Source organism: Macaca nemestrina, chromosome 1 (assembly GCF_043159975.1).
Source record: "Macaca nemestrina isolate mMacNem1 chromosome 1, mMacNem.hap1, whole genome shotgun sequence".
Lineage (NCBI taxonomy): Eukaryota > Metazoa > Chordata > Mammalia > Primates > Cercopithecidae > Macaca > Macaca nemestrina.
In genome coordinates this window covers 12,675,217-12,690,464 of record NC_092125.1, presented here as the reverse complement: position 1 = coordinate 12,690,464, position 15,248 = coordinate 12,675,217, and the positions used below count along the sequence as shown (strand labels likewise).

The 15,248-nt window shown below is 42.3% G+C and overlaps 1 protein-coding gene and 1 long non-coding RNA gene across 2 annotated transcripts in view; one reads left to right on the top strand and one right to left on the bottom strand.

Annotated features, from left to right (window-relative positions):
* Window positions 1-1,804: 1,804 nt before the first annotated feature.
* LOC139357337 (uncharacterized) overlaps window positions 1,805-15,248 on the bottom strand; it is a 16,756-nt gene continuing 3,312 nt past the window's right edge. The window contains exons 2-3 of the long non-coding RNA XR_011610333.1: window positions 12,050-12,249; window positions 1,805-1,953 (exon numbers count right to left, since the gene is read on the bottom strand). This is a non-coding gene — a long non-coding RNA (uncharacterized lncRNA). The remainder of the gene's footprint in view (window positions 1,954-12,049; window positions 12,250-15,248) is intronic.
* LOC105474615 (galectin 8) overlaps window positions 10,756-15,248 on the top strand; it is a 27,839-nt gene continuing 23,346 nt past the window's right edge. Inside the window, exon 1 of the mRNA XM_011729415.3 lies at window positions 10,756-10,833. The gene's annotated coding sequence lies outside the window, so the exon portion shown is untranslated. The remainder of the gene's footprint in view (window positions 10,834-15,248) is intronic.

Below are 15,248 nucleotides of genomic sequence, written 5' to 3'. Positions count from 1 at the left end.
CCAGGATGGTCTCGATCTCCTGACCTTGTGATCCGCCCGTCTCGGCCTCCCAAAGTGCTGGGATTACAGGCTTGAGCCACCGCGCCCGGCCCCAGAGTAAATATTTGTAAGACCTAGGTTACTAGAAAAGATGATGATTTTTTAAAAGACGCTGCCCATTTTGTCTCCACTTCCTTGATTAAAAAAAAGAAAAGAAAAAAAATTTGCCCAAGTTGGATTCATTCACAGAATTTTACACGTTAAAAATGATGTTGCAGGTCGAGTGTGGTGGCTCATGCCTATAAGCCCAGTGCTTCGGGAGGCTTGAGCCCAGGAGGTCAAGGCTGCAGGGAACCGAGATCGCACCACTGCACTCCAGCCTGGGCGACAGAGCAAGACCCTGTCTCAAAGAAAAACAAAACAAAACAAAAACAGAAAAAAATAATGTTACAGAAAAAGTACAATATTTTTAATATATACAGATTTTTTTTTCTGAGACAGAGTCTTGCTCTGTCAACCCTGTCTTGCTGGAGAGCTGTGGCGCAATCTCAGCTCACTGCAACCTCCGCCTCCCGGGTTCAAGCAATTCTCCTGCCTCAGCCTTCCGAGTAGCTGGGACTACAGGCGCCCACCACCACGCCTGGCTGATTTTTGTATTTTTAGTAGAGACAGGGTTTCATCATGTTGGCCAGGCTGGCCTCGAACTCCTGACTTTGTGATCCGCCTGCCTCGGCCTCCCAAAGTGTTGGGATTACAGGCATGAGCCCCCGCACCCAGTCAAAAGTACAATATTTTTAATGACGTATAAAGATGTTCATTCTTTGTGGTTGCCCTGGATGAGAGGGACTATTGATACTCAATAGTGTTTCTTTTGTTTCTACATTGTTTCTATAGTGAAAATACGCGTTGGCTTTGTATTGAAAATGTATAGTAAAAATGGTTTTATTAAAAACAGCAAATAACTACAAAAACTCCATTGGAATGGAAAGCAGCCCTTGGATTTTCTAGTTGAATGAAACAAGTAATTTATCCAATGTTAGAAATGTCTAAAGGCTTGCTCAAGTTTCATGGGCAGAACAGGAATTGAATTAAAGGTGAAACTGCAACGCCTGATGTGGCGGCTCGTTCCTGTGATCCCAGCACTTTGGGAAGCCGAGGCAGGGGATCACTTGAGCCCAGGAGTTTGAGACCAGCATGGGTAACATAGGGAGGCCCCATCTCTACAAAAAATTAGAATCGTTAGCTGGGCAGGTTGGTGCATGCTTGTGTTCCCAGCTGAGGCTGGGTGGAGGCTGAGGTGGAAGGATCGACTGAGCCCAGGAGGTTGAGGCTGCAGTGAGACATGATCGATGCACTCCAGCCTGGATGACAGAGTGAGACCCAGTCTCAAAAAATAAATACATAAATAAATAAGGGTACAATCGCAATTAAATGTCTTTGCATTGGTGGTTCCTGACCAAATTGCCTAAGCAAGCAGTACATTAATGAGCAGAGAGGCCACAACTCCCCTTGCTCAATTAAAGGCAGGAGCAGGCCAGGCGCCGTGGCTCACGCCTGTAATCCCAGCACTTTGGGAGGCCGAGGCGGGCGGATCATGAGGTCAAGAGATCGAGACCATCCTGCCCAACATGGTGAAACCCCGTCTCTACTAAAAATACAAAAATTAACTGGGCGTGTGGTATGCACCTGTAATCCCAGCTACTTGGGAGGCTGAGGCAGGAGAATTGCTTGAACCCGGGAGGTGTTACTCTTTCGTATACATGATCTCAAGAATCGCCTGATCACTGCTAGGGTTAAACCAATACAGTAACCACCTGAAGTGCTGAAAAGTCAAATAGGGGCTTAGAACCTCACTCCAGATCCTACACAAGCCGATGGTTCTGTTCCCAGAAACAGCCCAGCTTCCTGATCATCTATGGCCAGAGCCTTGTAGCAGAGCGGGAGATCACCCCTTAGGGGGTTCTTCAGCTGGATCTAGAAATCAAATGGAACCGGCAGATTAATAAGAGAAAAGCATACAGATTTTATTGCTTTTATATGTACATGGGAACCTGCACAAGAGCAAAGTCTGAAGAGGTGGCCAAAGCAAGGTGTTTTTATACTTTTTTAGAAAAAGAGCAATACATTGGAGAAGAAATGATAGCACAAAGAAAATCTAGCTGGGCAGTAAATTTTCTAGGAGAATCACTAGGACATATATGAGGGATGGTGTGTAAAGCAGGTGAAAGATAAGGGCTAGTTCGTTAAACATGTTTACCCTGGTCCAGTGTAGCCTCTACGATAAGGAGTATCTTCTCGCTCTGGTGTGGCGAGGGCATGCCTCCCAGAGCAACCTTTATCACTCACTGCACTCAGGAAGAGACAGGTCAGCCTGCCCTTTCTGAAACTACAATTTCTTCAGTGTTTTCAACTCAAAATAACCAATATCCCCCACCTGGCATATTTGGGGATGGCACGTCCTTTACTCCTTCAGCCTGTTCTCCCTGAAGGTCCTTTGTGTAGTTGGGAATCTCCACAGGAGGGGCAGCTCTTTGGTCTAAATCCATGGCAGGCAGAGTTTCGACAATATTCCCAACTTAAATGTTTCTGATTCTGAGTGGCGGTTAGATCCCTTAGTACACCCGTGTCCCCAGTGTCTACAGAATGGGCATGTTAATAAGCGTTGGCTGAACATTCAGTGATGGATACGGAAGAATAGGAGGCAAGAGAGATGGTGGTCTCCAATGCCAAGCCTCTGTGCTAACTGGGGCAGTTTTTTCCATGACTCATTTTCCTAAAAGCACCCTCAAGAGTCCCACAAAGCTTTTTCCAACAGCTAAATCACAGACTGATCTCCCGTCAACATCTTCCCATGACTATATATTAATCTTTTTTTTCTTTTGAGGTGGAGTCTTGCTCTGTCACCCAGGCTGGAGTGCAATGGCACTATCTCAGCTCACAGCAACTTCCACCTCCTGGGTTCAAGGATTTTTCTGCCTCAGCCTCCTGAGTAGCTGGGACTGTCAGTGCATGCCACCATACCTGCTAATTTTTTTTTCTTTTTTTTTTTTTTTGTAGAGATGGGGTTTCACCATGTTGGCCAGGATGGTCTTGAACTCCTGACCTCAAGTGATCCGCTTGCTTTGGCCTCCCAAAGTGCTGGGATTACAGGCGTGAGCCACTGCGCCTGACCATGTATTAATGGTATCTGATGAATTTGTTCCGTAGATTAAAATCTTGTGCCCCATCGCATGTGGCACTCCATCACATGTGGGGCACAGGGCTCCTGAGTGTTTGTGGCTGTCAAACCAAGATGATTTCTTGCTTAATCATGCAGATTTAAAAGTTCATCTCTGCTACCAGGAAGCACTTGCTCAACTCAGAAGACAACGTCCTATCAGCCTTTCACTATCACGCATCTGTTCTTCAAGATTCGTCAAATTGGTTAAAGCTCCAGTGAAATGGAGGCTAAAGTGAAACTTTTTCTCTTGTATAGATTTTTACTTGTAACTAGGAAAAAATTAGGCACCCACAGGAAAATAATGACCTAAAAAAATTAGGCTGAATGTAAGAAAAATTTGTGATGAAGTAAACATTTCAATCAACTGAAAATATTTTTCTGCCTTTTTATGTGCCACCATTAGCTACGTCATTGAGAAAACAATATTTGTATTTAAAAAAAAAAAAGAGCTGGTGAAAATCTGGCAATTGGCCGGGCATAGTGGCTTATGCCTATAATCCCAGCACTTTGGAAGGCTGAGGCAGACAGATCATTTGAGGTCAGGAATTTGAGACCAGGCTGATCCATGTGGTGAAACCCCATCTTAACTAAAAATACAAAAATTAGCTGGGCGTGGTGGTGGGTATCTGTAAACCCAGCCACTTGGGAGGCTGAGGCAGGAGAATTGCTTGAATCTGGGAGATAGAAGTTGCAGTGAGCCGAGATTGAGCCACTGCACTCCAGCCTGGGTGACAGAGCAAGACTTCATCTCTCTTTCTCGCTTTTTTTTTTTTTAAACTTCATCTCAAAAATAAAAAGAAATAAAGAAAATCTGGCAATCTAGTAAAAACTGGCCACTATGGCTTGCATGTGCTATGCATAAACGTAAATTGATGCATAAACTTAATTTTAGAACTGGAAGGAAATCTGGAGTTCTTTAGGAGCCGGATTTTACAGATGCAGAAATATAACAGCTTCAGTTTCGATTCAGTAAAATTTGACTAACTAAATTTAAGATAAGCATAGTTATGCATTAGAGTATTAACTCTCAAACTTTTAAAAAAGAATTCTTCCTTTGCTTGCTAATTTTCTTTCTTTCTTTCTCTTTTTTTTTTTTTTTTTGAGATAGGGTCTTGCTCTGTCGTCCTGGCTGAAGTGCAGTGACATCATCATAGTTCACGGCAACCTCTACTTCCCCAGCTCAAGTAATCCTCCTGCCTCAGCCTTCTGAGTATCTGGGACTACAGGTATAAGCCACCATGCCCAGCCTTTCTTTTCTTTTTTTTTCTCTTCTTTTTTCTTTTCTTTCTTTTCTGTCTCCCTCCCTCTCTCCCTCCCTTCTTTCCTTCCTTCCTTCCTTCCTTCCTTCCTTCTTTTTTTTTTTTTTTTTGGATGGAGTCTTGCTCTATCGCCAGGCTGGAGTGCAGTGGCACGATCTTGGCTCACTGCAACCTCTGCCTCCCAAGCAATTCTCCTGCCTCAGCCTCCCGAGTAGCTGAGACAACAGGCTTATGCTACCATGCCCAGCTAATTTTTGTATTTTTAGTAGAGACGGGGTTTCACCATGTTGGCCAGGATGGTCTTGATCTCTTGACCTCATGATCCGCCCACCTAGACCTCCCAAAGTGCTGGGATTACAGGCATGAGCCACAGCGCCCGGCCCTGTCTTTCTTTTTATCAAGACAATAACATGTCTTTATAGTGCTCCCAAGGCTAAAGTATACCTTCCATCTGTGTAAACACTCAACCTGGGCTTTGCAATGGCCCATGTTGGCAGCAGTGCAAACAAAAACAATTATGAAACCCATTTTCCTTTGACAAAGAGAAATAAGTGGCAAGAATCGCTTCTTTCTCTTCGTATGGGTCTCTGAAAAGAACCAGATCAATCAAAAGGGGAACATTTTTCTGGAGGGATAGGTTTGGCCTAGTGGCTTCTGCCTCTTTTAGATGACTACTGTTTCTCGTTTTAATGTTAAATGGAGACTAATAGGAGAAATCACATTAATTCAGTCAACAAACATTTACTGAGCACTTCCTGTGGTCAGGCCCTCTGTTAACTTCTCAGACTACAGTGACAACTCTGACACTCCCAACTCAAGGAGCCAACAAGTCCAGGAATAGAGACAGACAAGAAAACGGACAATTACAACTCCACTGTTAGGATAAAGGTACACTGAGAACTTGCAAATATTCTTCATCCCTTATCTTAATTATTCATGACATGTTTACCACCAATCAGAACAGCAATAACAATGAATGCCCGACTCAGACAGTAATGTCCATTTACCCTGTGTTTACACAGCATAATACAAGAAGGCAGTGGACAGGGATTCTCTTGTTTAGTCCTCACAACTCTGCAAGGTGGGTTTTATTACTCTCCATTTCTAGAGAAAGGATCTAACCTAATACTACATGGGCTGGCGGTCTTCCAATTGGGGTATGCACAACCCTGGGGGTAGGTGAGGACCCTGCTCTGGGGCCTTCAGGTGGGGACCATCAACCTCCATTTGTACTCTTTTCTGAACATTGGTCTGAGATAGAAAGTCCCTGCAATTAAGGCATTAAGCTGGCTCTTTTTCTATTTCTCATTTCATAATTGCCCTTCTCCCACTTTACCAAAACCTTTCACCCATCATATATATATATAAAATCCCCATATATATCCTATATATATCCCCTATATATTCTATATATACATATCCTATATATACACACATCATATATGTGTGTATATACACACATATATGTATGCATATATGATATATACATATATGATATGTATACATATGTATATATACATGTGTGCATGTATGTGTATGTGTATATATGTGTGTATATGCATATTTATACACGTGTGTGTACATATATACATCATATATATGTATATATGTGTGTGTCTATATATGCAAACATATATATGATGTGACATAAGATATGTGTGTATATATATGTGTGCATGTGTGTGCATATATATATAATATACAGATTAACAAGAGAAATATATATGTATATTTTGAGACAGCGTCTCACTCTGTCGCCCGGGTGGAAGTTCAGTGGCTGATGACAGCTCACTGCAGCCTCCCGGCTCAAGTGATTCTTTCACCTCAGCCTCCTGAATGGCTGGGACTACAGGAGCGCGTCACCACACCCAGTGAGTTATTTTATTTTTTGTAGAGATGGTGGTCTCACTATATTGCCCAGGCTGGTCTCGAACTCCTGGGCTTAAGCAATTTTCCACCTCGGCTTCCCAAATTGCTGAGATTACAGGTGTGAGCCACTGCATCCGGCCCATCCTTTATTTTAATATTATGCAGTGCCTTGAGGCATATAAAAAACCCATCTTCCCAAGTAAAGGAAACTCAAGCTGATGCCTGCAGAGCCTGCTTTAACGAAGGCTCTGAAACACCCTCTCTCATTAAAATGATAATTTCCAATAAAATTTTGTTTAACAATGATTTACAAAATGATAAAATTTATTTATTTGGGTTGTGTATGGATCATGGTAACAATAAAAAGACTTGTAAAACTAACTAAATTGAAGGAATCTTTGAATATTTAGAGCCTTAAGACCACAGGAATTGAAGACCACAGAAATATTAATTTATATTAATATTTTTGTTGCAGAGACATAAGAATGATCAATGAAAGGCTTTTAAGCACTAAAAATATATTATACTAGATAAAATTCTTTGGGGGAAATGGGATGGAAATACATTTTCAAGAGAGAAAGGAGCAACGTAAAATGAGGATGTAAAACCCTTTTGCTGGTTGTCCTTGGGGTTTCCTTTTAAAGAAAAGCTTGGCAAAGTTTCCCCCCCCCCATTGGATGATGGTGAATATCAAATCACTTTGGTGCTAATATTTCATTTAATACATTAATTTTAAAATGTTCTGTAGAGATGGGATCTCACTATGTTGTCCAGGCTGGTTTCAAACTCCTGGCCTCAAGCAGTGTTCCTGCCTCAGCCTCCCACAGTGCTGGGATTACAGGTGTGAGCCGCTGCATCCAGCCCCATTTACTACATTTAAAAGAGTGGTGTAACAATTTTTATTTAAAATGTCATATTTACAAGATTCTAGAATGTATATCATTTTCAACTAATCAAACCTAAACATCCTTGTAAAAAGTGTGAAAAGTTATATAGTTTTTCAAAATTCGATTAGTGGTTATGTGAGCAGAAATGTTTGAAGTATGTATGGCAGAGCCAGGCTTCAGTTCCCTGTCTTAAACATCAACAGGTACTGCATGGTTTGCTGTTTTTCCTCCTTCCCCCATCTCCAAATAAACGAAAGTATCAACATGCCTCACCTCATATAACCCTAAGGTTCCAGCAGTTGGCAATTACATTTTGACTTGGAAACCATTTTTCTAAAATAAACAGGAACTGTTTGCTTATGGATCAAAATGCAAAGGGCCATACCATTTAGCCTCACCTTCGTACTACAGATCGAGTTTCAAAGTGCCATGGTATAGCTAAATTATAGAGAAAAATATGAATATAACTGCAAAAGAGGAAGGAGATTTGGGATAATTCTTGTCCATTTTGTTAGGCCAAACGCGTCTTTGTGCAAATTAGAAAAAGGTGGCCTTTGTCCCTTCACAGGATCCTATCGTTTTGGGGATGGAGGGGCAGTGCAGGACTGGACGAGTGTGGCTAAAGTACAGACTGGGTTTCAGCTACCACATCCTCCTTCGGTTAGCTGCCCTCAGTGTGATCGAAACATGTGCCACGGCCCTGGGCCTTTGTCTTATGCTCCAGCCAGCCAGGAAAAATAATGTAAAAGAGCAGCTGCTATTTGGGGTAATGACCTTGGACCTTCCCCAATTTGTTCAAGCCTGTTTTTGCATTCATTTTTCCCACATTTATGTTCCTGGATGGAAGCTTCCGTATCTGCTCTTGGCCCTACTTGAAATTCCGTAGATTTCCTTCCTGGCTCCTGGCCTTTGGCTTTTCAAGTGGCTCCTGGTCCCGCACACTCCCTTAATTGGATTCTCCTGTCATTTCAGGTGAGAGGTTTCCCACTACAGCCTCTTGGGCCTCACACCCAATACCACTTTCCCATCAGAACAGCCTGGACCTTCGCCTATCGTAGAGCAGAAACAGAATTTAAATGAATTCTCAACAAGTGCTTGGACTTATATCTAGCAAAATTACATGGCATTTAACCTTTGACACAAAAAATGCAGCTTCTAGGAATCTATCTAAAGATACACTGTGGCAAATACATGAAAAGAAGCATTATTTATCAAGCACTATTTCCTAATAAAATAATTCTTAGGTCAGGTACAGTGGCTCAGGCCTGTAATCCCAGCACTCTGGGAGGCTGAGGAAGACAGGTGGCTTGAGTTATGAAGTTCAGGACCAGCGTGGGCAACATGGCAAAACCCCATCTCTAACAAAAATACAAAAATTAGCCGGGCATGGTGGCATGCACCTGTAGTCCCAGCTACTCGGGAGGCTGAGGTGGGAGGATCGCTTGAGCCTGGGAGGCAGAGGTTGCAGTGAGCCAAGATCGCAGCACTGTACTCCAGCCTGGGTGACAGAGTGAGACCCTGTCAAAAGAAAAGGGAAGGAAGGAAGGAAGGGAGGGAGGGAAGGCGGGAGGGAGGGAGAGAGGGAGGGAGGGAAAGGAAAGAAAGGAAGAAAGGAAGGAAAGAAAGAAAGAAAAAAGAAAAAAGAAAAAGAGAAAGAAAGAGAAAAAGAATTCTTACTAATAAATGCAGAAGAAATGATAGAATTAAAATATCACCATTTTCAATTCCTAATGAAATAATGGATCTAGGCAATGACCATCAATAGCTAGATGCTAAAATCATCTGATCAAAAACTAATGGGAACTTCGTAATAGATGGATGAGGCTAACAACATCTGAAACCACTGACTGGTTTTGCTGTCCTAAAAAGAAAAACAACCAGTTATTTTCTGTCTCCTGATGAGTTACAGTTGGAACTACATATCACCTGTAAAGGCTTCTGGCCAAAAATTAAACCCAGCTGGATCTTATTAAGCCTTTAAATCTAACAGTTAGTTTTGAAGCTTTCACAGATGAAATGAAGTCTGAGATTTGCTTCAAAATGAACCAGTGGTGGGGAGGAAGTGGGTGAGGTGTAGATGAAACAAGATTGGCCACGCTGATAATTGCTGGAGCTGGGCGATGAAAGCACAGGTATTCATCACACCATCTCTCTACTTTTGTGTATTTGTTTGTTTCTGGTTTTGGTTTTAAGGAGCAGAGAGTTTGATAGGCAAGAAAGGAAAGAGAAGGCTGAAGGAAGAAGCTCCCCAGTACAGAGACAGAGGGAGGGGGCTCCAAGGCCGAAAGAGGAGGTCCCCTTGTGTATGTTTTAAAATGCCCCCAGATAAAATATTTTTGGAAAAGTACTTGGTTGGATTCGATAGTTTTTTTTTTAATTTAAAAAAATCACCTCAATTTTTTTCTTGCTCTAACCTGCCGTAGAAATTCCTGAGGTTTCACTTGTTGCTTTATAATGAACTGTGTAAACACAAGCTGGAAGAGATTAGTTATGTGCAAGAAGGGTTGGTTAAACATTGAACCTGGCTTGCTGAGGGAAGCCTTTTAATGAATCTCAGTAATTTTGCAAAAGAAAAGATAACAATGAACACTACGTTAAACATCATTCTTTTGCACTTGGCTAAGTATGTATATGTAATTACTGTCTGACTGTCACTGGATGTATACAGCATATACACATTTACTTTTTTTTTTTTTTTTTTTTTTTTTTTTGAGACAGAGTCTGGCTCTGCCGCCCAGGCTGGAGTGCAGTGGCCGGATCTCAGCTCACTGCAAGCTCCGCCTCCCGGGTTCACGCCATTCTCCTGCCTCAGCCTCCCGAGTAGTTGGGACTACAGGCGCCCGCCACCGCGCCCGGCTAGTTTTTTGTATTTTTTAGTAGAGACGGGGTTTCACCGTGTTAGCCAGGATGGTCTCGATCTCCTGACCTCGTGATCCGCCCGTCTCGGCCTCCCAAAGTGCTGGGATTACAGGCTTGAGCCACCGCGCCCGGCCACATTTACTTTTTAAACCTTTTTTTTTTTTTTGAACGGAGTCTTGCTCTGTAACCTAGGCTGGAGTGCAGTGCCATAATCTCGGCTCACTGCAAGCTCTGCCTCCCAGTTTCAAGCGATTCTCCTGTCTCAGCCTCCAGAGTAGCTGGGACTACAGGAGCCTGCCACCACTCCTGGCTAATTTTTGTATTTTTAGTAGAAAAAGGGTTTCACTATGTTGGCCAGGCTGGTCTCGAACTCCTGACCTCGTGATCCATCTGCCTCAGCCTCCCAAAGTGCTGGGATTACAGGCGTGAGCCACCACGCCCGGCCCATATATACTATTTATACATTTTTAGTATCATTTTGCCTTTACATTTTACATAATTTCAGATACATTTTCCTCATATCAAATAATTCAGCGTTTTTTAGTACTAGTATCATAGTCTGTAAGTCATTCAAAAAATGTATTTCACAAAACAGGCTATCTCATCCTTTGAGCTATCGAGATGAATTAATGTATACTCCTTCTAAGATCCCTCTCATCACTAAGATTCTTTTATTTTATGACAAAACCATAGTTCTAGAAGCTTGTTTCTCCCACCTGAAAAGACTGGATTTGGGACATGATCCTGTAGAACTTCAGAGGTAAGCCTGGTGAATCTGATCATAGGGGGTCTGGAGGGTGAAAAAAAAGTTTGGTGCTCATGGATGGGGCTAGTATTGGGGTGTGGGGGAGATTAGGTCAATGCAAGAGGATTCAAAGGAGAAATTAATGCCTTTAGATTGGGGAAGATAATCAGAAGAGGTAGATGACACTATCCATGACATTTCCTGGGGAAGCAGATGTATGTATAAGGATATGAGTGTTGTGGTTTTGTAAAGAATGCATTCCTGAAGATGTTGCATAATTTAAAACTTACATATTTTGATTAATTTTCTCATAAGAATAGCAGGGTATGTGTTCTCAGGGCTCACAAATGTATAATCCATTGTGGCAAATTTTTGCTTTCAATTTTTTTTATCATGATTGTCACAGGTTCTGTGACAAGAGTTCTGGTTTCTAAATTCACAGCTTACCAAGGCAGTTCTTTAAAGTTCTGGATACGGTTTTATCATATCTAGCTTGTATTCCAAAATTATTGAGTTGGGGCATATTTTCCAAGCACTAGCAGTGCTATTTAATGGATAGTTGGAGGGGGGTCCAAAAATTTTAAAATTATGTTAACAAAAATAACACAGCAACAAAATAATAAGCAAAATCACTGCCAGAGTATTCCTTAGCTTGAAACAATATGGTTCACATGGATAGAATACGGCATCTATTTCTGTTTAATCAGTTAACCTGCTAAGTAGCAAGAGCTTACAATTCATGTCTAAAATAATGATTTTTTTTTTACTAGTTTTTTAAAAAATGTGGGCTATATATAAATAGATATAATTTAACATTTTGCTTATAAGACTCAATTTTGCCTGGGTATGGTGGCTCATGCCTGTAATCCTAGCACTTTAGGAGGCTGAGGCAGGAGGATTGCTTGAGCCCAGGAGTTCAAGACCAGCCTGGGCAACATAGTGGGACCCCATCACTACCAAAAATAATAATAATAATTAGTCAGGCATGGTGGTGTGCACTTGTAGTCCCAGCTACTTGGGAGGCTGAGGTGGGAGGATCACTTGAGCCCAGGAGGTCACGGCTGCAGTGAGCCACTATTGTACTACAACACTCCAGCCTAGGTGATAGAGTGAGACTATGTCTCAAAAAAAAAAAGACTATTTCTAAATGTATGGCTATATTATACCATATAAATGTGGCTTCTTGGGTAAGGAAAGAGGACAATATAGATGAAAAAGAAATTGATCCTACCTGAAGTGATCCTTTTATTGTATAACTCCCAGGCAGTTGTGGCAAATAATTTGCAACATCTACTCTGTTGTTCTGAAGCTGGTTTTCACAAGTTTTATTGGGAACACCATCCCCTCTCCTGCATGATCAGTTTCTCCTCTCCACAGATCATTCACATGAGCAAAGTCAGTAGCGCGCTGGTAAATGTTTAAGATCTTGTTCTTTAGGGGAAAAAGGTCCTAAGTTATAGCAGTTGCCCCGGATAACTTCAAGGTATCAACATGGAAGTTATGTGCAAAATTGGCTGTCACCAACCAGTATGAGCTAACACCAACATAGCACCCAGTGTTCTCCAAACTTCAGGTCACAGCCCGTTAGTGGGGCTTGCAAACAGTTTAGTGGGCTATAAGTAGCATTTTTTTAAAATGAAAAAAGTAGATTGCTTTACACATAACAGGAGTATTGTTTTGTACGAATTTTTTTTTTTTTTTAAGACACAGTTTCACTCTCTTGCCCAGGCTGGAGTGCCAGTGGTGCAATCTCAGCTCACTGCAACCTCCGCCTCCAGAGTTCAAGCGATTCTCATGCCTCAGCCTCCCGAGTAGCTGAAATTACAGGCATGCGCCACAAGGCCCAGCTAATTTTTGTATTTTTAGTAGATACAGGGTTTCGCCATGTTGGCCAGGCTGGTCTCAAACTCCTGACCTCAAGTGATCCACCTGCCTCGGCCTCCCAAAGTGCTGGGATTACAGGAGTGAGCCAGGCCAAAAGTTTTGTTTTCATAATTTTAAGTATGTATGTAGTAAGTCTCAATGGAAATGTCATTCTTATGGCAGGTCACCTGAAAAAAAAGTCTAAAAGTTGCCAGTGTAGTATCTTCTTTTTCAAAACAAAAACAACATGAGAAAACCGTCTCCCCTTTGTTCCACTGCTTCCTCAGCTATAATGCTGCTTCTCCGTTCCTCCTCACAGCAAACATTTTCAAAATCTTTATAGTCACGGTTTCCACCAGTTCTTCACCTCCCATTTCTCAACCCATTTCAGAGTCACCGTCAGCCATAACTTCACGTTCCTAAGCCCATTGCTCACTTCCGTCTTTCTTGGCCTCTCAGCACACTTGGCACAATAGGCTGTTCCTCTTTCTTTGGCGTCTGTGACACCACTTTCAGCAAATTCCCCTGGTTGTTTCTTCTCAGTCTCATTTATTGACATTGTCTTATCTCCCCACAGCTGTCTGAGGTGATTTTCTCCCTCTACTCTCGTAGGTGGCGCCATCCAATCCCATGACATCCTATCATTCTCCCCTCCTGCTTCAGCCATGCTGGTTGGTGGCCTTTGTTTCCTGAACACATTTAATGCATTCTCAAGACCCTCAGGGACTTTGCAGTAGCTGGTCACTAAGGCGGGAATGCTCTTGCGCACCATCTTCATATGGCTGTTTCCTTTCTTTCACTCACCAGCTGCTTAAACTTTGCCTCCTCTGAGAAAATTTCCTTGTCACCCAACTAAGGTTGCCACTCAGGTGCTCCCAATTTAATCTTCTCTAAAACACATCACTATATGTGTCCTCAACTAGAGTGTAAGCTTCCTTGAAACAAGAACAATCAAAATGCCCTGCCCTCATGGAGTTTATAGTCTTATGATGGGCGAAGTAACATAAAATAAAAAGGTACCTTATATAGTATATTAGCATGACAAATGTTAGCCAGAAATAGAGCAAGGAAGAGTTGATAGGGAGTGTGTATGAGTGTGTTTTGGGACAGTGTTTGCAATTTTAAATATTGGTGGTCAGGAAGGGCCCCACTGAAAATTGACACCTGAATAGACTTGAAAAGGGAAAAGGAAATATTGAGTAAAGATTTTAGGATGGGAGTGTGACAGGCCTGCTAGGAGAATAGCAAAGTAGGTGTGTCTGCTGCAGAAAAAGCGAGAAGGCAAATATTTGGAGATAAAGTCACAGTGTGTGAGGATTGGGGCAGATCATGAAGTGTTCCTGTAATAACTGGATCTTTACTCAAAGAATGAGCAAAAATTAGTAGACCATTGGCCGGAAGTGGTGGCTCACACCTGCAATCCCAGGTTACAGGAGGCCGAGGCGGGCAGATCACTTGAGGTCAGGAGTTCGAGACGAACCTGGGCAACATAGTGAAACCTCATCCCTACTAAAAATACAAAACTTAGCTGGGCATGGTGGTGCACACTTGTAGTTCCAGCTACTCAGGAGGCTAAGGCACATGAATCACTTGAACGTGGGAGGCGGAGGCTGCAGCGAGCTGAGACCGCAACACTGCACTCCACTCCAACTTGGGCGACAGAGTGAGACTGTCAAAAAAAAAAACCAAAAAAAAGTAGTTTTTAGTAAGGGATTAACATGATCTGAATTACGTTTTATCATGATTTCTCTGGCTGCTGTGTTGAGACTGAATTGCAGAGGGGCAAGGGCGAAAATAGGGAGACCAATTTGGGTACTGCAGTAATAATGTAAGAGATGTGGGACTCTATCTAGAAGGGCCCATGAGGTCCTTTGCATGCTAGTATTCTTTACTGCTGTGCCTGGCCATGATAGGCATTCAGTGAATATTTGCTTATTTAAAATTACACACTGGGCTAGTTGAACAACAGTGCCAAATGAGGGAGATATTTCTAGGAATAAGTTCTTAGGATTTATGAACATTTTAATCCAGATTTTCTTTGTTCACTCTCTGGCCCTTTTACTCAGCCCCATTTGTGCCTAAATATGACTTACGAAAGAAACATAGCATTTATGTGTACTTATTTCAACTTATTTTAGCTTTGTAAAGGAGAAGTACTAGGTAGACTCAGGGCCCAGCTTGGTGACTCACGTCTGTAATTTCAGCATTGTGGGAGGCCAAGGCAGGAAGATACTGTGAGCCCAGGAGTTTGTGACCAGCCTGGGCAACACAGTGGACCCCGTCTCTACAAGAAAAAATTTTTTAAATTAGCTGGGCATAGTGGTGTGTGTCTGTAGTCCCAGCTACTCCTGAGGCTGAGGTGGGAGGATCACTTGAGAGAAACCCTGTCTCAAAGGGGGTGGGGGCGGGGGAGACTCAGGCAGAATTTGTGAAGATATTCAGTTGCTCCTGACTTTATCAATAATCTAACACTTCAACCTAACATTGATATCTATTTTATGCAAAGCATTACACTATGCACTGGGGAATGTATAAGACAAGTTCATTCTCAAACTACAGTCGAGTTG